The following is an 18,811-nucleotide window of genomic DNA, read 5'->3' on the forward strand; positions in this document are numbered from 1 at the left end:
GATTGGCTTCAGCCTCTCAGTTAAAGAAAAGAAATGAGAAGGGGCTGGAGAGATAGTTCAGCAGTTAAGAGCACTGGGCAGCTCTTTCAGAGGATCTGGGTTCAATTCCTAACTCGCAACTGTCTGTAACTCTAGTTCCAGGGGCTCTGACCCCCTTACACAGATATCCATGCAGGCAAAATACTGGTGCACATAAAAATAAACAAATATTAAAAAAAGAGAAAAATAGCAGTTCAAAGTTGGACTGTATGTATGCAGATTCCCTACAGTGTGCCCACCTTTTGGACCGTGCAACAAGATGTGATCATTGGCAGAGTTTATATTTGAGAACTACACAATTGGGAGTTGCAAGAAAAAAATTGTAAAATCAGTTCGTAATGTGTATGATTTTATATTGGACCCCATCCCTAACTCTCCTCCTCCACATTCAGCCCAGAGGCTGCAGGTTGTAACTGTTTGGAGTTTAATTCTCAGCCAGGTTTGAGAGTACTCCTTCCTTCTGGCTTCACTGACACTGCCCCAGTGCTGATGGAAGACCCGGACGTTACCTGAACTGGGCTCCTGGCTCTCAACCTCAGTTCTACTTTCAGGCATGTTTGACTTGGAAATTGTAAGATAATGGCATCATTTATTCCTCTTTTAAAATATCTTCAGTCTGGAGAGAGTCTGGAACACTTGTTGCTCTTTCATGAGACTCCTGTTTAGTTCCCAGAGTCCACAGGAAGCTCACAGTCCTCTGGAACTCCACTTCCAGGGGCTCCAGTGCCCTCTTCTGGCCTTCATAGGTACCAGGTATGCAAATGGTGTACAGCTATACATGTGGGCAAACCATTCACAAACATAAGCAAAATGTAAATCTAAAACAATAAAGAAATAACCTTAACTGCAAGTCACTCTTGCCAAGTGACAGAGATAGCAGAGCTCAAGCGGATGCGAGGTAAGAAAGAACATTTCACAACATCCTATCACGCTGCTGACCTTGGCCTTGCTTTTGAAGAAGGGTAGACAGCAGATTGCTCCAGATACATGAAAAGGCAAACTACTTTCTTTTACTGACGTTGACACTGGTTACAGAGGTTGCAAAGAGGATTGGATTGCTGCCTACTTGAAAGATGACATTTGACATTAAGTGATCATAGACATAAATGCAGAGGGGTGTCTTCAAGGCACTTTTCATCTACGATCCAGCAGAAGTTAAATGTGTTTGGGTTTATGGGCAGGATTCATCAGCACTAAATACCAACATAAAATCTGGCAGGGGTGTTTTCTTAGCTAACCACTGTATGTGAATACATAGATCGTCTTCCTTAAAAAGTATTTCATTGAGATGGAAGAAGGCTTCGCATCTACATGATATCTTGTAGTACTCGGACACTTCATTTATAGTCAGTTCTTATGTGTTTTTTACTTTGTTTTTCCGTGCCTGAGAGCATGCTATGTAAATGCTATACCACTGAGCTTTGTACCCTCAGCCCTAAGCTTTGATTTTGGCATTCTGGATATATGTCTTACAGTAAAGCATCTTAAATACCTGGGCAAAAACAAACAAACAAAAAAACAACAAACAAACAAAAACTCCCTTGGCTATGTTCCACCAGGAATCTAAACTATTCCAGATTTTATACTTCCTAAAATAATATAACCATGTGGGGGTGTTGTTTGTAATAGTTGGCTGGCCAATATATGAGATTGGTCAGGACCTTTAGTTTGTGCTTTTTTTAAAAAAATTTTTAAATTTAATTTAATTTATTTTTATTTATTTATTTTTTATTTTTTTGGTTTTTCAAGACAGGGTTTCTCTGTGTAGCCCTGGCTGTCCTGGAACTCACTTTGTAGACCAGGCTGTCCTCGAACTCAGAAATCCACCTGCCTCTGCCTCCCAAAGTGCTGGGGTTAAAGGCGTGCACCACCATGCCCAGCCACTTTTTTTTTTTTTTTAAGATTTATTTTATGTGAGTACACTGTAGCTACAGACAAACCAGAAGAGGGTATCAGGTCCCATTACAGATGGTTGTGAGCAACCATGTGGTTGCTAGAACTTGAACTCAGGACCTTGAAAGATCAGTCAGTGCTCAAACCACTGAGCCATCTCTCCGGCCCCTTATTTGTGCTTTTGGACATGGCATTTTTCATTCCTCTGTGCTCTTTTAGAACCTCAAATTCATTCTTTGTTGTGTACGTGTTTTCATGGCCTGACGTTTAAATGAACTTTTAAAATAAAAATTGATTTTAAGTAAGCAAGCCAGATAATCCTCTCCCCACCCCCTTTTAGCAGTAGCACATATAACTGGATACTCAGTAGCTATTATTAATAAGTTTTAAAAGTCTGTAATCATCTAGTTGGATGAGAAGATTTGCCTCGTCTGTGACCTTCTCCTGGTGTACCTCTTTATCTGTATTAGGCTGCTGTCTCCTGAAAATGTTGTTCATTGAACACCAAGTTCCAGTAGGGCAGAGCACAGTTTATGGACCGTTTCTTGAACAGATGCTTGCACATGCATTTGTAACTGCTAAGGATTTGGGAGAGTAGCTGGTTTTGAATGTGAAAGAAAACAGTTGTCAAGACTGTATTTTAACTTTTAATTCATTTCCTAATCAACTCTCCATGTTATGGTGATTACAAACCAACCAGGGGATCCTTCAGGATTTGTTCCCTGCTTCAGGAAACTTGGTCCAGCAGAGTCATACCATTTGTATATTTAAGGGAGACCCAATGGCATAACCGCCTCTACAGTTCTGTGTTATAATGTTAGAAGGTGTGGTGATATACTGATCAAGAGTTTAGTTTACCCATTCTTATGAATCCTTAGGAATGGTTTAAGTAAATGAGTTCTTTTTTTAAACGACTTTATGTATGTATGTATGTATGTATGTATGTAATGTATGTATGTATATGAATACACTGTCGCTGTCTTCAGACACACCAGAAGAGGGCATTGGATTCCATTACAGATGTGGTTGCTAGGAATTGAACTCAGGACCTCTGGAAGAGCAGTCAGTGCTCTAACCCACCGAGCTACCTCTCCAGCCCATCAAATGACTTCTTTCTTATAAATTTAAACAATTGGTACATACTCTTTTTTTTTTTTTTCTGGCCCCGCTTTTTTTTTTTTTTCTGGCCCCGCTTGCTCCAGCCCCGCTTGCCACATTTATTTCCTATATGTGAGTACACTGTCACTGCCTTCAGACACAGCAGAAGACAGCTTTGGATGCCCATTATAGATGGTTGTGAGCCACCATGTGGTTGCTGGGAATTGAAATCAGGACCTCTGGAAGAGCAGCCGGTGCTCTTAACTGCTGAGCCACCTCTCAGCCCAATAATCTGTATTTTTAATTGTGACATTAATGCTGATCTTACTGCTTTTAAATGAACACTTTTTATTCGGAACAATATTAAGCTCATAGTAAATATATTAGAGATGGTGCTACAGTCCATGTATAATTTGTACTGTTTCCCTAATTTCAACATTGTTTATAGCATAACAGTGGCAAAGCAATTAAGCTAGAATTCACTTTGTATTACCTAGGTATTGATTTCTGTCACTGCATTCAAAGTACTCTATATATTTATTTTAGAATATATAGAGAAAATTACAAAAATAAAGTATGGGTAATCCTTCTAAGAGACAACTGATTTTTAGCATTTTTTAATAGACACCTTTGTTTTTCTATGGAGAATATAAGCCCATTTCCCACAAACTCTGGATTTCCCTAAAAGATAGGTTTCCAAACATATTTTAAATACATTTTTGAAATTTTCCTTTTTACACTTAAATATAACATGTCTTTTCTTTGATAAATTTTTACTTATATCTGTTTTTTTATGTTACTCCTTCACCTTAAATACTTTGTTGTATCTCTGTTCCGTTAATTCTTTATTACATTAAGTAAAAGGCCAACTGTGTATGTTTTCAATGCTTTTTTTCACCTTTAAAAAAAATAGAACTATTACCTTTCAGCCATAGTACTGGATTAATAATATATGCGTATGTCAAATTGAACTATTTAAGTTTGTGGAATTTAAAAAATTTGTATGTAGCGAACTTTTTTGACTGTCATACTTTTATGTGGTTCACCCTGAATTTTGCAAATGCTTTCCAGGTTTTTCTGATCCCTCTTTCTCCACTGAGAAGCTCCACATTTAGAATAGTGTACTGACATATATGTTTAGGCCAAAGTGTTAACTAAACTTACCTTCCACAAGTCTCTGATAACATAACCTACTTAAGGCCTATGACTACAGAACCTTGAATGTGTTGCCTGTCAATATAGGAACTGACTGGAGTTTTCAACTTAAGCTCTGTAAAACAGCCTGATCTGTCTCCAGGTTCATTTCTGTGTTGTGCAGTTAGTACAGTGCTGCCACCCAGTGGCAATGTATAGACACGCCGCTATTATTGCATCATTATTTTTCACCATTTCAAATACTTTTTCTTGTATGTTCTTCTTGGTTCATGGTTTCACCTTCTGTTTTTTTTTTTTCTCCACTCATGCCACTAATATTTGCGGGTTTCAGCTGATATTTAGGGAGCTGAACATGAGCTGTATAACGTGGTTCTGATAGTCTATTTAAATAAAGACTTTGGAATATGGGACACGATATTAATAATAAGCGTAAACATACCAAGTGGATTCTTGTTTGCTCTGCTTTATGAAGTTATGGTTCTTTGCACAAAAGGGCACGTATTTTGTAGTTGGTAAGAATATGATACTTCTTCTTTTGATGTTTAATGGAAAACTTCTTGTTGTATAAGAAGAAACACTCCTGTAATATGTGAAGAGCTCATACTTCAGCGTAGCATGAAAGCTGTAGCTTAGAAATTCTTCCCAATTTCCTCTTGCTGTTATTTGCCATTGTCTGACTGGTTATTTCATTCAATATTCATTCAAGGAATACTTAACTAAGCATCTACTTGGAGTCTGCCCTGTACCCGTATGGTGCTCCCCAGTGTTACAGTGGTGATCAAGAGAAGCATGGCCTTCATCTTAAATAATGAGAGAACTAAAGCAGGAGACGACAAGCAGAAGTTTAAGTGCGGAGCTCGAGAGTGCTTTGAGGGCCAGTGTCAAATGCATGTGACACAGATGGACAGTCAGAGAGGGCTTTCTACCAGAACTGCTTAAATGAAGACGTAAAGGAAGCCAGAAAAGGGAAGAATAGAATGTTCCTGGCAGAAGAGAAATGATGTGCTAGGAAAGGAGGTGAAAGACCAGAAGTCACTGCTTTTGAGAAACTATTAAGTTCATCATGGCAAAAGCTGTGGGCACTAGCCATGTTCTCCCTATTTTATACTTGTGGTAACTGGATCTAAGAGGTCACTAACCTTCAGTAAGTGGCCCAGCCAGCAGTTGAACATAAGCTGTCTAGTTGTGGCATATTGACCCCTGTTTGCTCTGCAGGCTGCCTTTCATCTGGGCTGCCTTAAGCTCGGGTGCAGCATGGTGCCTGTGAGCCGGTAAGAGCTCTTTGCTCTCATTTCTTAGCATGTTGAGGCTGCACTGGAGACCCAGATTATTAACTATTCCAGCAGCTGGCATTTATAGGGTCTGCATTAGTTTACAAACATTCAGATTTGCTTTAAGTCTTTTGTCATTGGCTGGTAGTCAAGCAAGCATTATTTGATATGCATTGGTAGGGTTTCCAGAAAAGTATAGATGGGAAATTAATAACTGCTTATGTTATGTTATGTTATTTATTATTATTTTTTGCCAAAAAAAGCCTCCAGAACACAAGATGTTCATTATTTGCAAAGGTAGAAATTTTGTTTGATTTCTGAAGTTAACTTGGCAACATTTTTTTTTTTTTTGATTTTCAATGTTAAATTGGAACTCAGTTTCAATATTTGAACTATTGTCTTTTAAACTTGCATGAATGTAAAAATAAAAATTAAGTGGAGATATTTCTTCCACTGCATATGTTTTATTTCATCTTAAAATATAAACTTTTGGGCTGGAGAGGTGGCTCAGTGGTTAAGAGCACTGACTGTTCTTCTAGAGGTCCTAGCGACCATGTGGTGACTCTCAACCATCTGTCATGGGATCCAATGCATTCTTCTGGTGTGTGTCTGAAGACAGCTGCAGTGTACTCATATAAATAAAAAAATAAATCCTTAAAAAACTTTTAAGATGAAGAATTTAATTTGGAATCAACAAGGCATTATTGTAGATTTTAGGTGGATTGTAAATGCTCAGTTGTACATAAGCTAAAATTGTAGCTTTTGTAAGACTATAACGTATGTGCACACATGTGAAGGAGAAGTAGGGGATGACAAACAGACAGAAGAGACAGTGAGGTTAATGCTGTGTAGCTAGTGCTCTCGTTACTCACATATGACGCATGACTGTGGATTCAAAGAGGAGTTTGAACTTGCAAGTGTTTTCAGTAGAGTAAAGGCTAGCTCTGGGTACTGTGGCCATACATCTGTATTTTCTGTATGTGGGATAACTAGAGACAACTTCAGAATATTTTTTTTCTAAAAGAGGAGGAGTCTGATTCTACTATAGGATGACAAGTCTGCAGCTTAGCTACAGTCCTTGGGAAGCTTGATTTGGTTTTTGGAATCTAGCTTCTCAAGTGTTACTTCTGTGCAGTTATAGCTAAGTTTCCTTTAACGTGGAATGCAACGTTGTTTTGAGTAAATCTCTTGTTGTGTGTTGCAATAAACTCCTGTGCATAGCACTTGCCTTTCTTGCCCAGTTGTCAGGATTGTGAACTTCCTGCAGCACGGCCCTCTTGAGGTTACTGCAGGACACTTTCATAGACCCGTTGACCTTACAGGAAGTGAGATTACTTAATGATACTTTATGGCTGCCTGAAACATTCTGAAATGAAAACTTTGAGGGAGAGAAATGATTCAGCCTTTCTCTGTGTCCTACTTTGTGAAATCATCCAGGACATATTTATAAGGTATCACATTTCCTTGCAGTGTCTCAAAGCAAGACTGTGTTTGGTAAAGTGATAGTCTCTAAAGTTTCATGTTTGTTTCTAGAGGCCACATATTCAACAAGAGGTACTAAAAAAGGGTTCCCTATTGCAATCCCTTCAAAGACCCTCTGATTACCAGTGTAGAAAGCAATACTCTGTAGTCTACACACAGACATTAAAAGGGTTATTAAGTATTATGTAGTTGTCTTCTATTATTTGTATTCTTGTTTGTTTTAAAAGGAAAGATAGATGGAGCGGTGGACTCCACAGACATTATTAACACTTTCATTTGTGTGTGGGAAGCTTCATAGTTGCTGGCTTTTTAATGCCATCTATTTATTTAGTGGTAGTTGAAATATTTCTGGGGTGACTCGTGGGACCACAACTGTAATATTTTTTTTTCTAGTATTTGCTCATTTGTTTGTGCAGAGGGATGAAAATAAGGCCCTTGGCCTTAGGTAAGCACTCTTCCCCTGACCAGCAGCCACACCTGCCTTTGTTAGTTTCATTTGAAAAGAGGGAATGGAAAGGATGCTTAATCTTAGCAAACAGCATTAGAGTTATAATAAGAAAAAGGTTGTTGATTTGACTTTAAATCTGGTTGAAAGATGGAAATATCGGGTGGCAGTAGTGCACAATTTTAATCCTGGCACTCAGGAGGAAAAGACAGTCAGATCTCTGAGTTTGAGGCCAGCCTGGTCTACAGAGTGAGTTCCAGGACAGCCAGGGCTACACAGAGAAACCCCATCTTGAACCCCTCCTCACCCACCCTAAAAAAAAATAGAAAAAAAGAGGAAGTATTCAATCTACTTGTATTAGTATATTTGAAATCAGATTTTGGCTTCTTTTTAAGTATCACTTATTCTCCTGAGTTGGTTCAAATTTTACCTTTGGGGATATATTGATTGTCACTTATCAACACAGAGAAATATATCAGCATAAATTAGAACTAACTGAAAGTCTTTCTTATTATTAGTGAAACATGGATTATATTCTCTGTGGGAGCTTTAAAAAGATCTAAGACAAATTTAAGGATAACATTTTATTTATTTTTTTGTTATTTTTTTTAAGGATAAAAATTTAAAAGCCACCTATAATTCTGCAATCTGGACATTTCCGTTTTGAAGTGTTGCTTAGATGCTACTGTTGTCCTTGGTTTTTCTCCTATCTATAAACACCATTCTTTTTTTTTTTTTTTTTTTTTGGTTTTTTGAGACAGGGTTTCTCTGTGTAGCCCTGGCTGTCCTGTAACTCACGCTGTAGACCAGACTGGCTTCAAACTCAGAAATACGCCTGCCTCTGCCTCCTGAGTGCTGGGATTAAAGATGTGCGCCACCTCCTCCCATCTCAATACCATGACGGTACATAAGGAATTCTGTCAGTCCGTGGATGGTGGTTTTAGCAGAGGCATTACGTGCAGGAAAGGCAAATCCATAACCAAAATAAGTATCTACTCCAGTAAGAATAAAACACTGTCCTTTCCACGAAGGAAGTGGTCCAATGTAGTCAACCTGCCACCAGGTTTCTGGCTGGTCACCTCGAGGAATGGTGCCATATCTGGGGCTCAGTGTTGGTTTCTGCTGTTGGCAGATCTGGCATTCAGCAGCAGCTGTAAGCAGATCAGCCTTGGTGAGTGGAAGTCCATGTTGCTGAGCCCAAGCATAACCTCCATCTCACCACCATGGGCACTTTGTTCATGTGCCCATTGAGCAGTGACAGGGATGGCTGGGGAGAGAGGCTGACTGTCCACAGAACGGGTCATCTTATCCACTTGATTATTGAACTCCTCCTCGGCTGAAGTCACCTTTTGGACACAAATATCTTCATATCTTTTGCCCATTTGGAGAGATCTATCCACATACTTCTTCCCCAGATGTCTTTCTGACCAATTTTCCAATTGTGATCTTTCCAAGTCCCTGACCATCCAGCCAATCCATTGGCTACAGCCCATGAGTCAGTGAATAATCATACATCTGGCCATTTTCTTCAGTGAAAGTCATTGCTGGTTTATCAGACTCTGCAGAATTAATTTCCTCAGGTGGGGAAGGCATTATTTCAAGGGGTGGGGCTGAGGGTACTACTTCCTCAGGTGGGGCAAACCCTTGAGAATCTGAAGATTCAAAATTCTCAGCTTCAACATGGTCTTCCCACACATTCCCATCCCAAGTTATAGGATCCCATTCTTTGCCAATTAGTGCCCTTACTTTAACTGTCGACATACTATGAGGCCAAGACTTGAATTTTCGCTGTAGTTCAGCCAACCTTACAATGAGGGTTTCAGTTTGATTTTCTGCAACTTGAGCTCTATGACTGCAGGAGAGAAGATTCTCTTCAAGGACACACTTAGCAACTTTTAGACTGTTTACTTGTTGGAGGCTTTTGATTTTATCACACAACTCCTTCCTTTCATTCATCGTTTTTCCCCCAGATACTAAGAGCAGCCAGCCAGTAAAATCATTTTCTGATTTTTTTTTCCCATCTTGTAGAAAGCTTTGTGCACTGAATCATCTAATTCATCAAGAAAATCAAGGACATTAGCTTCTTTAAGTTTGAAATATAGTTTCAATCATGGGTCTTCAAAATTCTCTGAGCTCCCAGGACGGAGAGAATCTGGAGAGGTTTCAGTAGTTGAAAGTGCTGGTGGATCAACAAGCCAATTCCTGTATTTTAAGATTCACCCTTGTACTTACTTCTTCTGTTCCTCTAGAATCACTCCCGGTACCAACTTCTGTATTAGTCAGGGTTCTCTAGAGTCACAGAACTTATGGATAGTCTCTATATAGTAAAGGAATTTATTGATGACTTACAGTCTGCAGCCCAATTCCCAACAATGGTTCAGTAGTAGCTGTGAATGGAAGTCCAAGGATCTAGCAGTTACTCAGTCTCACACAGCAAGCAGGCAAAGGAGCAAGAGCAAGACTCCCTTCTTCCAATGTCCTTATATTGTCTCCAGCAGAAGGTGTAGCCCAGATGAAAGGTGTGTTCCACCACACCTTTAATCCCAGATAAAAGGTGTAGCCTAGATTAAAGGTGTTTCCTTTAATCTAGGTTTAAAAGGTTTCTATGTTGGCTCTTTTTGAGTCTATGGTGCTTCTATGCCTGGCTTATGCCCTTAGCATAATGCCCCACTGGTGTGTCTATGAAAAGTTTCCTTTTAAACTGAGTTCACTTCTTTCTAGTCTAGTATTTTTTTAGGTGTTTTGTGGCCTGCAATTGCAGCGCTTAGGAGGCTGGGGCATTAGGATTGCCAGCCTGTGCTACACACAGAAAGGTTATACCTAAAATAACTGCTTATTTGGTTTCTAAATTCCCTAACATTGTTAATAAGGAGTAGAATTTGTCCACAATTTGTCTCAGTTGAAGTCTGGAACTCACCTTGTAGTTTAGATACTTAATAAAGCTATAGCTTGCTGTATTTAATTGCCTGGGGGAGAAGTTATGTAAACTAATAGGTAATAATAGACTTAACTAGCTGGGATGAGTTTCTTTTGAAATTAAAACTAGACTGTCAGTAGAGCTTAAATAAAGATATGGTTCTAGTATATTAGTAAATATGGCTTCAAAGTTGATAAATAGCATACTGAAAATTGATCCATGCAAAGAAATATTTACTGTTGTCATGATATGCAATCCATATATAGTTTCAGCATGAGAAATAAAATTTCTGGGTCAATACTAAAGACCTAAAGATTTTTGTTTAGCTAAAATGAATTCTCATCTTTCTAAAATATAGCAATAAGCTTTTGTCTTAAGTATGTTTTCAAAATGTCTGTTGAAAAGAATGTAAAAATCATCCAACCTAAAAACTAGTTTAAAACAAATGAAGGATGATGTGAACTGTGAGGAAAAAAGCAATGGCTCGTACCAGGAGTTAGTTTCTGTTATCCATCCTATGAAATATTTGATGCTATTGACGGTGGTGTACAGAGGTAATTGGACCTGGTCCTTGCTCTTTAGATCATAACACAGGATAATACCATTCAACTTAAGGACTATTTGGAGAGCTTTAGGAGTTCAAAGAGGAGTAGGCATTTTAGTCTGTGTCAGTGTAAGTATTCCTAGTAAAGGCACCTTTGGGACACAATTCTGGGTAGGGAGTGAATTAAAGTCTCTAACAAGAGCACTTCCAAGGACCAGAATTTTAGTTTTTCAGTTAGTTAATGATTTCTTTGAAACATAATATAAGTAGATACTTTTGCTTGTTAACGTAACAAAATATTACATCTATGTATTATTGTTTTGTTTGTTTGAGACAGGGTCTCACTATGTAGCCCTGGCTGACTTTGAACTTGCCATGTAGAATTGGCTTGTCTTATACCTTACTTAGCTCCTTAAGGTGTATGCCACCATACCTGGCTTTTGTTTTTCTATTTGTAATAAATGTTAATATATTTTATCAATACATATGTGAGTAGATACTTTGAGACAATATGCAGAGTCAACTTTCAACTTTTTCCCTGTTGCTTCTGGCATTCTCTGATTTGTGTGTATGGACAGTGTCCATGGAGTCCAGAAGAGACATTGTTAAGACCCCTACAACTGGAGTTACAGGTGCTTGTAAGCCACCCAATCTGGGTGCTGGGATCCGAACTCAGGGCCTCTGCAAGAGCATTGAGAACTTGTAGCTACCACTAGGCCTTTTATCCAGCTCCCAACTATTTATTTCTTATGTTATAGAAAAATTGGAAGATAGTGAATTTGCATGAAAATATGAAAAGCATACAAATATTAAAACAGTTAGACACAATATTTTGGTATACATGCTGTGAATATGTAAAACTCAAAAATGCGCTTATAATGGGGACTGTAATTGTTTTAGACATCAATATTTTAAACTTTTTACAAAAGATTTATTTATTTTACTTTATATGAGTATTCTGTAGCTCTCTTCAGACACACCAGAAGATTGCATCAGATCCCATGACAGATGGTTGAGAGCCACCATGTGGTTGCTGGGTCTTGAACTCAGGATCTCTGGAAAAGCAGTCAGTCCTCTTAACTGCTGAGCCATCTCTCCAGCCCTCAGTATTTTAAACTTTTAAGCTGTATTTCATGATAGGAGATTAAAAAAAAAATCACGAGCACTTATCAATAGAGAATTATCTATTTCCTTTATAAGATGTATAAAACACCACTATTGCTTAGGAAATTGTTTTTGAATTGGCTTAGCTTGCGTTTGCTTTTACGTTTGAAAGCAATGTACTGACTTCCCTAATATTTTTCCACTCTGTCTCCGAAACATCTTATTTTCAACCTAACATTGATGCGTCAGATACTAAATACAGGAGACCAGCTCATACCCGGACCATGTCCAATAGATGCTATCACATGTTTAGTATTTACTTGACTTTTCAAAGAATGTTTTTAAATTATTGTTCAACAGACTGGTTTCCCTCCAGAGAGGGCCCCAAACCAAACACTGTAATGATTTGTTTTTTGAGTCTGTTCCCTAGTATAAGGTTATCTGAAGTTTAATAGCACTGCTATGTATTAGTAACACTTTGGGATCTTGTTTGGAAAACTTTGCTTGTTAACTCTCTCGTTAGCTTTATGGATATGGTTTTTCTCCCTTGTTTTTGGTGACTTAGAGTTTCTCAGTTCTTTTTCTTGCATAATTGTAAACATTTGACACTGTATTTTTCCATCTTGCCAGGCTATTATTCAGTAGAAACAAACCAAGTACATTCTTTCAGTGTGTGAAAAGCTTGCTAAGCTAAGCTCTTTCAACTTCCTTATTAAAAACACTTGTCTATTCATGAAAAATTGTGAGTAAGGTTTGCTTTTTAATTTTAGCAGAATCATCTCTGTTTCTCATCATCTGTCAGTTGACCTGCTTGTGATAGATAACCTGTTTAGGTTTCCTGTATTAAATTACTTCTTAATTTATTGGACTAGAATGACTGAGCAGAGGGTGCTGTTTTGTAGGGAGACTCTGGGAGAGTTCTAGCTTAGTTCTCTTGTGTAGGAAACTCTGATTGGCTAGATTAGAAAATGTGATTTGGTTTCCTTTTCTCTGCTGAGTAGCCATTCATTCTATTCTTATTTTCCTATTTGGTGCTAGGTGTTGCTTCTCTTCTTGCCCCAGTCTAGTTGGGTAAACCTGGGAGAGCAGGGTTTAAAAATGAGGGAGACGAAGTCTCATGCAATAGCTAACTTTATTCAGAGCATCAGACAATATTTTTACTCTGAGAGGTAAAATTCACAGGAGTAAGGTGTTCAATCACAAGGACAGGCCACACATGGCAAAAAAAAAAATGTAATTTTCCATAGAGGCACTTGAAAAACAACAGCTGAAGTCGGCTCACTTCTATCAGCTACACCTAGGAAGATCACACAGTTTTCAAGAGTAGTTCTACATTTTTAAAGGAACTGGGCTCACAAACCTTGTCTTGTTTGCTTGGCACGATCTCACAAGCATTCAGAATCCCCCTTGCTTGAACTCCTGTTCTACTTTGAATCAGGTACTGATCTTAGTAGTTGATTATTTTGTCCTTGGTAACTGGCTTATCCTGAGCTAAGGGGCATAGAAAATGTGTGCTATCACCTGCCTTTCTTTTGCAAAGATTCATGTCCCATGTCACTGTATTAATAAATGTTGTCTCTCACTGCAGACTCAGATCACAGGAGATACACCTGTTCTTAAAAGTGAAAGAAGAAATCTGTAAGTATGTGTCCTTTAGGACTTAAAATGTATAATTGTATCCATATTTTGAAGCTATTAAGGGAAGAACTACCATTATCTATAATGTTAAAAAGGCAATAATGGGGAAAGTAAAGTGGGAAAATATACTTACTTTATGTAATTTCTAAAGTTTTACCCATATGTCACTCAAGTAGAAGGGGGCCGGATAGAAAGCACACAGTTGCTGATTGATTGTAAGCCTTTATGCACATCTTAGAAATCGAAGCTTATTGTACTTTAGTGGTTATTTGTCAAATGGATGTGAATATTTATCTGATTTGTATGCATTTAAATATCGGCATTGTCTTTCACTAAAGTGCATATTTCTGGACCAGGATGCAGAGTCAGATGCAACAGAGCACTTGAAGTCATACTATTTGAGACTTAGAACTTGAAAATTACCTAGTTCAGTGGTTCCCAAATGTAGATTTTTAGGCCAGTGTTATCCAGTGGACTTGGATACAAAGCAAAAGGAAACAGTAGGCGTGAATTCTCTATTTAATGCTAGCTATCTTCAATGTAAAGGCTATAAGTCTCAATTCGAAGAGGTGAGCATTTGTCATAGTAAGTGGTAGGGCTATTTTTTTAACACCCATCCCTGTCAACAAAAAGAGCTCTGTGTCATTCATTACTCTTATCTTAAAAAAAAAAAAAACTAGACTTTGATGTGTTGAAATCTGAATCCAACTTTCTAACTTTATAGGTGAGAAATGACAGGCTCATTTGTTTCTGACTTGACAGCTCAGCAGCTCTGACGTTGCCTGTCTAGTATTTCTGGTCTTTTGAGAATTGGTTTCATTGTTCATAAGTCAAGAAGATGAAGTAGTTCTTCCATGCTAATGACTGATTTCCAAGTCTGAAGAAATTCAGAAGATTGAATGTTCTTACATGTCTAAATCAATGGCCGCTTGTTAGTTTGCATTAGAAGAATCATGGCCATTAAACATGGCCACAGAGGAGGCCAGAATGAGCTTTCTGTTTCCTAAGGTTCTGTGCTACTGTTTGGTAGATAGCGTATCAGTAAGCTTAGCATTTCATTTGGAAAAGAGATTGCTGCCATTGGTGGCGGGATCGGGGTGGAGGGTGTCAGTATATCAAGCCTCTGTAGTTATCTCTCCAGAGAGGACTACCTTCTTTTTCACGTTGCACCCCTATCTAAGCACACAGGTACACATTTGTAGCCACTGACACACAGCAGTGGATCTAGGCTTGGGCAGAAATACTCTCAAGGTTGTCAGTAAGTTGGCAGTTGTGTTCAGCGTTTTCAGACAGACACTGCCCTGTAGCACTTTTGGAGGCCGTCCATTATTTATCATAACTTTGCTCCAGCTGTCTCAGAATAGGTTTCAAAATAAAAATAATTTCCTTATAGCCTTTGCCTTACTCACCTTGGTGAGACACGGGCCAGCTAAGCAACATGAACATAAGAAGCAAGAACCGAGTGGAATCCATTGCTGACCTTAGTGTGGACGTGCTAACTTTATGAGTAGTTTTCCATGTTTTTTTTTTGTATGTGACTTTGTGTGATTTCTAATTTCAGTCAAGAATTCAGTATTTTTTTTTTAAATGTCCAAATCACTTTGGGGATTATCTCGTGTACCCTGTTCTTTTCTCCTTTACTCTACTTGACTGGCCATGATGTTTTCCTGGTTAATGAGCTTGGATTGTAATATCATGCTTTGCAAGTAGGTGCCACCTTCTAGTATATTTCTCCTCTGTGTTCCTTAATTATGTCTTAAATTACAACTGAAGAGATATAGATATTTAAAAGTCAATTATGTCTCCTCCCTTAAAATGAGTACGAGACATATAGATGTGAGGGTGTAGGCAAGTAACATTGGCTTCTAAATCTCCACGTTTCAACATACAGAGATAGGATCCCAATTATACCAACCTATGACCTAGATGAAACATCTGATGCCTGCTGGGGATCTTTTTAAGGCATCATGGGAGGGAGGGAGCTCACTCTAGAGCATGCACGAGCATCTTCGCCATGGCTGCTGGGGTGCTTTCTTTCCTGGGAAAAGCTGGGAAGAGACTGGCAGGATGGCGACTTCAGGAGTTAACGCCTCTCCAGGTAATGAAGTAAATAGGTTTGGGTGATCTTGTGAGGGATACACTCAAAGAGCAGTTGTTATCGTAGAGTACTTTAAAGTAAAACGGTAACTAGTTAACTGTAGATGTTGGTTAAGGGCACTGTGTGCGCTTGTACACACCCCCATTCTCCAAGGTCTTAATTTGTTGTGTTTTCTTCTGTTTTAATAATAGAATTTTAAATTTGATAAAAATGATTTTGTATTGCTTAACATGATCATTGTTTTCAATTTGAGTTTGGGGAGACTAACCAGGGAGTCTGAAATATATACATAGATAGACATAGATAGACAATTTTTTTCGTGGAATGATTTGGTGCTGCAGATTATATGATAGCAAGGGATCTTGCTAGCTAATCTCAATTCATTTATTGTCTTAAAATATTAACATTTTCTAAGTTTTAATGTTAAGCTGTAAAGCAAATTAGATTGTAATGCATCCCCTTAAAATCTCATGTTATTTGCCGAATATAGGTGGGTATTCATTCTGTAACGTAGTATGTGAACATTCTCATGTTTCAAAGTCAGAATGTAATAGTGTGTGAAATGTTGTTTTATAAAGCACTCCACCCTTTTATAAAAATCTTGGTGATGCAACATCTATGTAGAAATATAATCTTTTAAAGTCTAGCAGGTACTCTTATCTGTTTAATCTGTTTAGTGTTAAGTCTGTTTAACCTGATTTAGTGTTTGATAGATGCAACTGTGGGCAAAGTTTCTTTAGTTGATGTTTAATTTACCCATAAATAATATGTGACTTGAAAATGTCAGGAAAATACTACTTATACAATTGACTGTTGATATATAAACCTTAGTGCAGCGGTTCTCAACCTTCTTAATGCTACAGCTCCTCATGCTGGGATGACCCTCAAACTGTAAAATCGTTTTTGGTGCTACATCATAACCGTAATTTTGCTACTGTTATGAATCAAAATATAAACATCCATGTTTTCTGATGGCCTTAGGCAACCCCTATGAAAAGGGTTTTCAACCCCCAGGTTGATAACCGCTGCTTCAGTGTAAAAGATCCACGATGCTGTTTTTTTACTATGGTGGCAGATGCACTGATCCTTGCTTGGTTTGGTTCATTTTTCTAAACCTTTTTTTTTTTTTTAAAGTGTCAACATTAATCATCATAAGTTAGTATTGTGTGACATGCTTCTGGTGGAGAAATTTCTTCTTTTAAATACAGACTTTTCTCAGTATGGAGTGTTTACTTTGGGCCTTGGAGCTGAATGTATGGCTAATGCTTTTTGCGTTTAACCTGTTTCGGGGTTTTTGAAGTAACTGGAATGAAATAACTAAATTTGACATCAGAACAAAAGTAAATAAAAGTGTATTTGATTCTTTCCTAAACCTTCTGGGATTTGCTAGATATCTAAAGGTTTTTTTTTTTCCTCCTCATACAATGCCTTTGGATGAAGGACAAATCAGGGTTCAAAATTGTTGCTAGTATTTCTTCTTATATAAGGTTTGTCACTCTTACCAGTGTGAGCAGATAACAGAGATACAGCATATAGACTTGCATGTTAATAAACCTAGAGTCCAACCATGGCTCAGCTGTGCTTTGGCAAACTTTGTACTTACAGTCTCTGAGTTTCTTATATCTGTAAAGTAAAGCTAGCACCTTAAAGGGTTTCTTAATAACTATTTATGAAGGGGATTCCCACCTCAAATAGCAAACCGTTGAAAGCACAGTTAACTGTCCACAGCGGGTGTTATCCTGAAGCAGAAGTCCATTCATCACCTGACTTCAAGGAAACACAACTCAGTTTGCACCCTAATAATAAGGGGGTGCAGTATACTTTTTCATATAGGAAAGTGCAGCATGCTTCTAAGAGTCGTTTTAGTTACCAAGGCTTTTAAGAGCACTGTGTGTCCTAGAACTTGGACACAATATTTTTTTTTCTTAAAAGTTAAGTATGTTCAGATTATTTTGTTTGTGCATACTTTCAGTTTATAATTCAGACCACTTCTGCATATGTTCTTCAATACATTTATTAAATAGCAGACACATAGAGGTGGTGTTCTGGTTGGTGAGGTTTCAGCAACAATCCCCCTCACAAAGCTTCTATTCTAATGGAGACACAGACAATAAACATGAAAAAAAGTATGATCCAATAGTATATTAGTGAATGGTGGTAAAGAGAAAAGGAAGTATTTATTGTAACTGGAGTTTTAAAATAGCTGGCTAGAGATGGTCTGGTTGGAAAGTTGTTACTTGTTTAAAGATGGAAAATAGTCAAAGACGTAACATATAGGGAGAATAATTCAGGCAGAAAGATTAAGTGCGAAAGCCCTGAGTCACAATATGGTATGTCCCAGAGACAGTAATGAATATGTGAGAGTACTAGTGTGCCAGAGGAGGGCATAGCAGGGTGGGAAATCAGAAATTCAAGGAGCAGAGCATATACCCAGAGATGCAAGGCTGGGTAAGCTATGGTGGCAGAAGGATCAGTGGCTCTGCTTTGACCACGCTAAAATTTAGATATTTACTTGGCTTCTGCATATAACCATCGAGGAAGCCATGGGTTATGCAAATCTGAAGTTTCTGGTAGACTTTCCAGCTTACTTAGGAGTCATCACTGTATGAGATATTTCAATTTGTGAGATGAAATGAGATCAGCGCAAGTGTGAGTGGAACTAGGGAAGCACTTAGAGGATTGGACACTGTAGGATTGAGGGATCAGGGAAATGAGGACCAAGAAGAAAGACTGAAAATGCCAGAGGATAGGAAGACAGTTTCAATCTGGTGTCTTAGCAGTGACGTGAAGAGAGAAAAACAGCTGTATTAAAAGATGATTACAGAGCTTTAACTGACTGAGCGGTCCTACCGTGGAGATGTCACTGGGGTCACTGATCAGAGCACTTTAGATGTGCGGTAGGGGACAAAGACATGAGTATACTGAGGACCTGAGCAGACAACTTGTGGGAACTGGGTGATAGATTATACAGAGAGCTCTTTTTAAGGATTTCTAATGAGAAGAAGAAATGGGGTAAATCTGAGAGTTAGCTACAAGAGAAGGAATGTTCTTTGTTTGTTTTTATTTTTGTTTTTGATGTGGATTTGTTTTTGAGGCAGGGTTTCTCTGTGTAGCTCTGGCTGTCCTG

General features: G+C 38.2%; 1 protein-coding gene across 6 annotated transcripts in view; it reads left to right on the forward strand.

The window, feature by feature from the left end:
* Nucleotides 1-18,811, forward strand: part of Acsl4 (acyl-CoA synthetase long chain family member 4) — a 73,788-nt gene that overhangs the window by 14,385 nt on the left and 40,592 nt on the right. For 3 of the 6 annotated variants that reach the window (XM_029473007.2, XM_021152851.3, XM_029473008.2), the window contains exon 2: nucleotides 13,537-13,590. The gene's annotated coding sequence lies outside the window, so the exon portion shown is untranslated. The remainder of the gene's footprint in view (nucleotides 1-13,536; nucleotides 13,591-18,811) is intronic. The other 3 variants (XM_021152848.2, XM_021152849.3, XM_021152850.2) reach the window with 1 other exon arrangement.

The sequence above is a fragment of the Mus caroli genome, unplaced genomic scaffold, assembly GCF_978045245.1.
Source record: "Mus caroli unplaced genomic scaffold, Mus_caroli_1 scaffold_5, whole genome shotgun sequence".
In the NCBI taxonomy this organism is placed as follows: domain Eukaryota; kingdom Metazoa; phylum Chordata; class Mammalia; order Rodentia; family Muridae; genus Mus; species Mus caroli.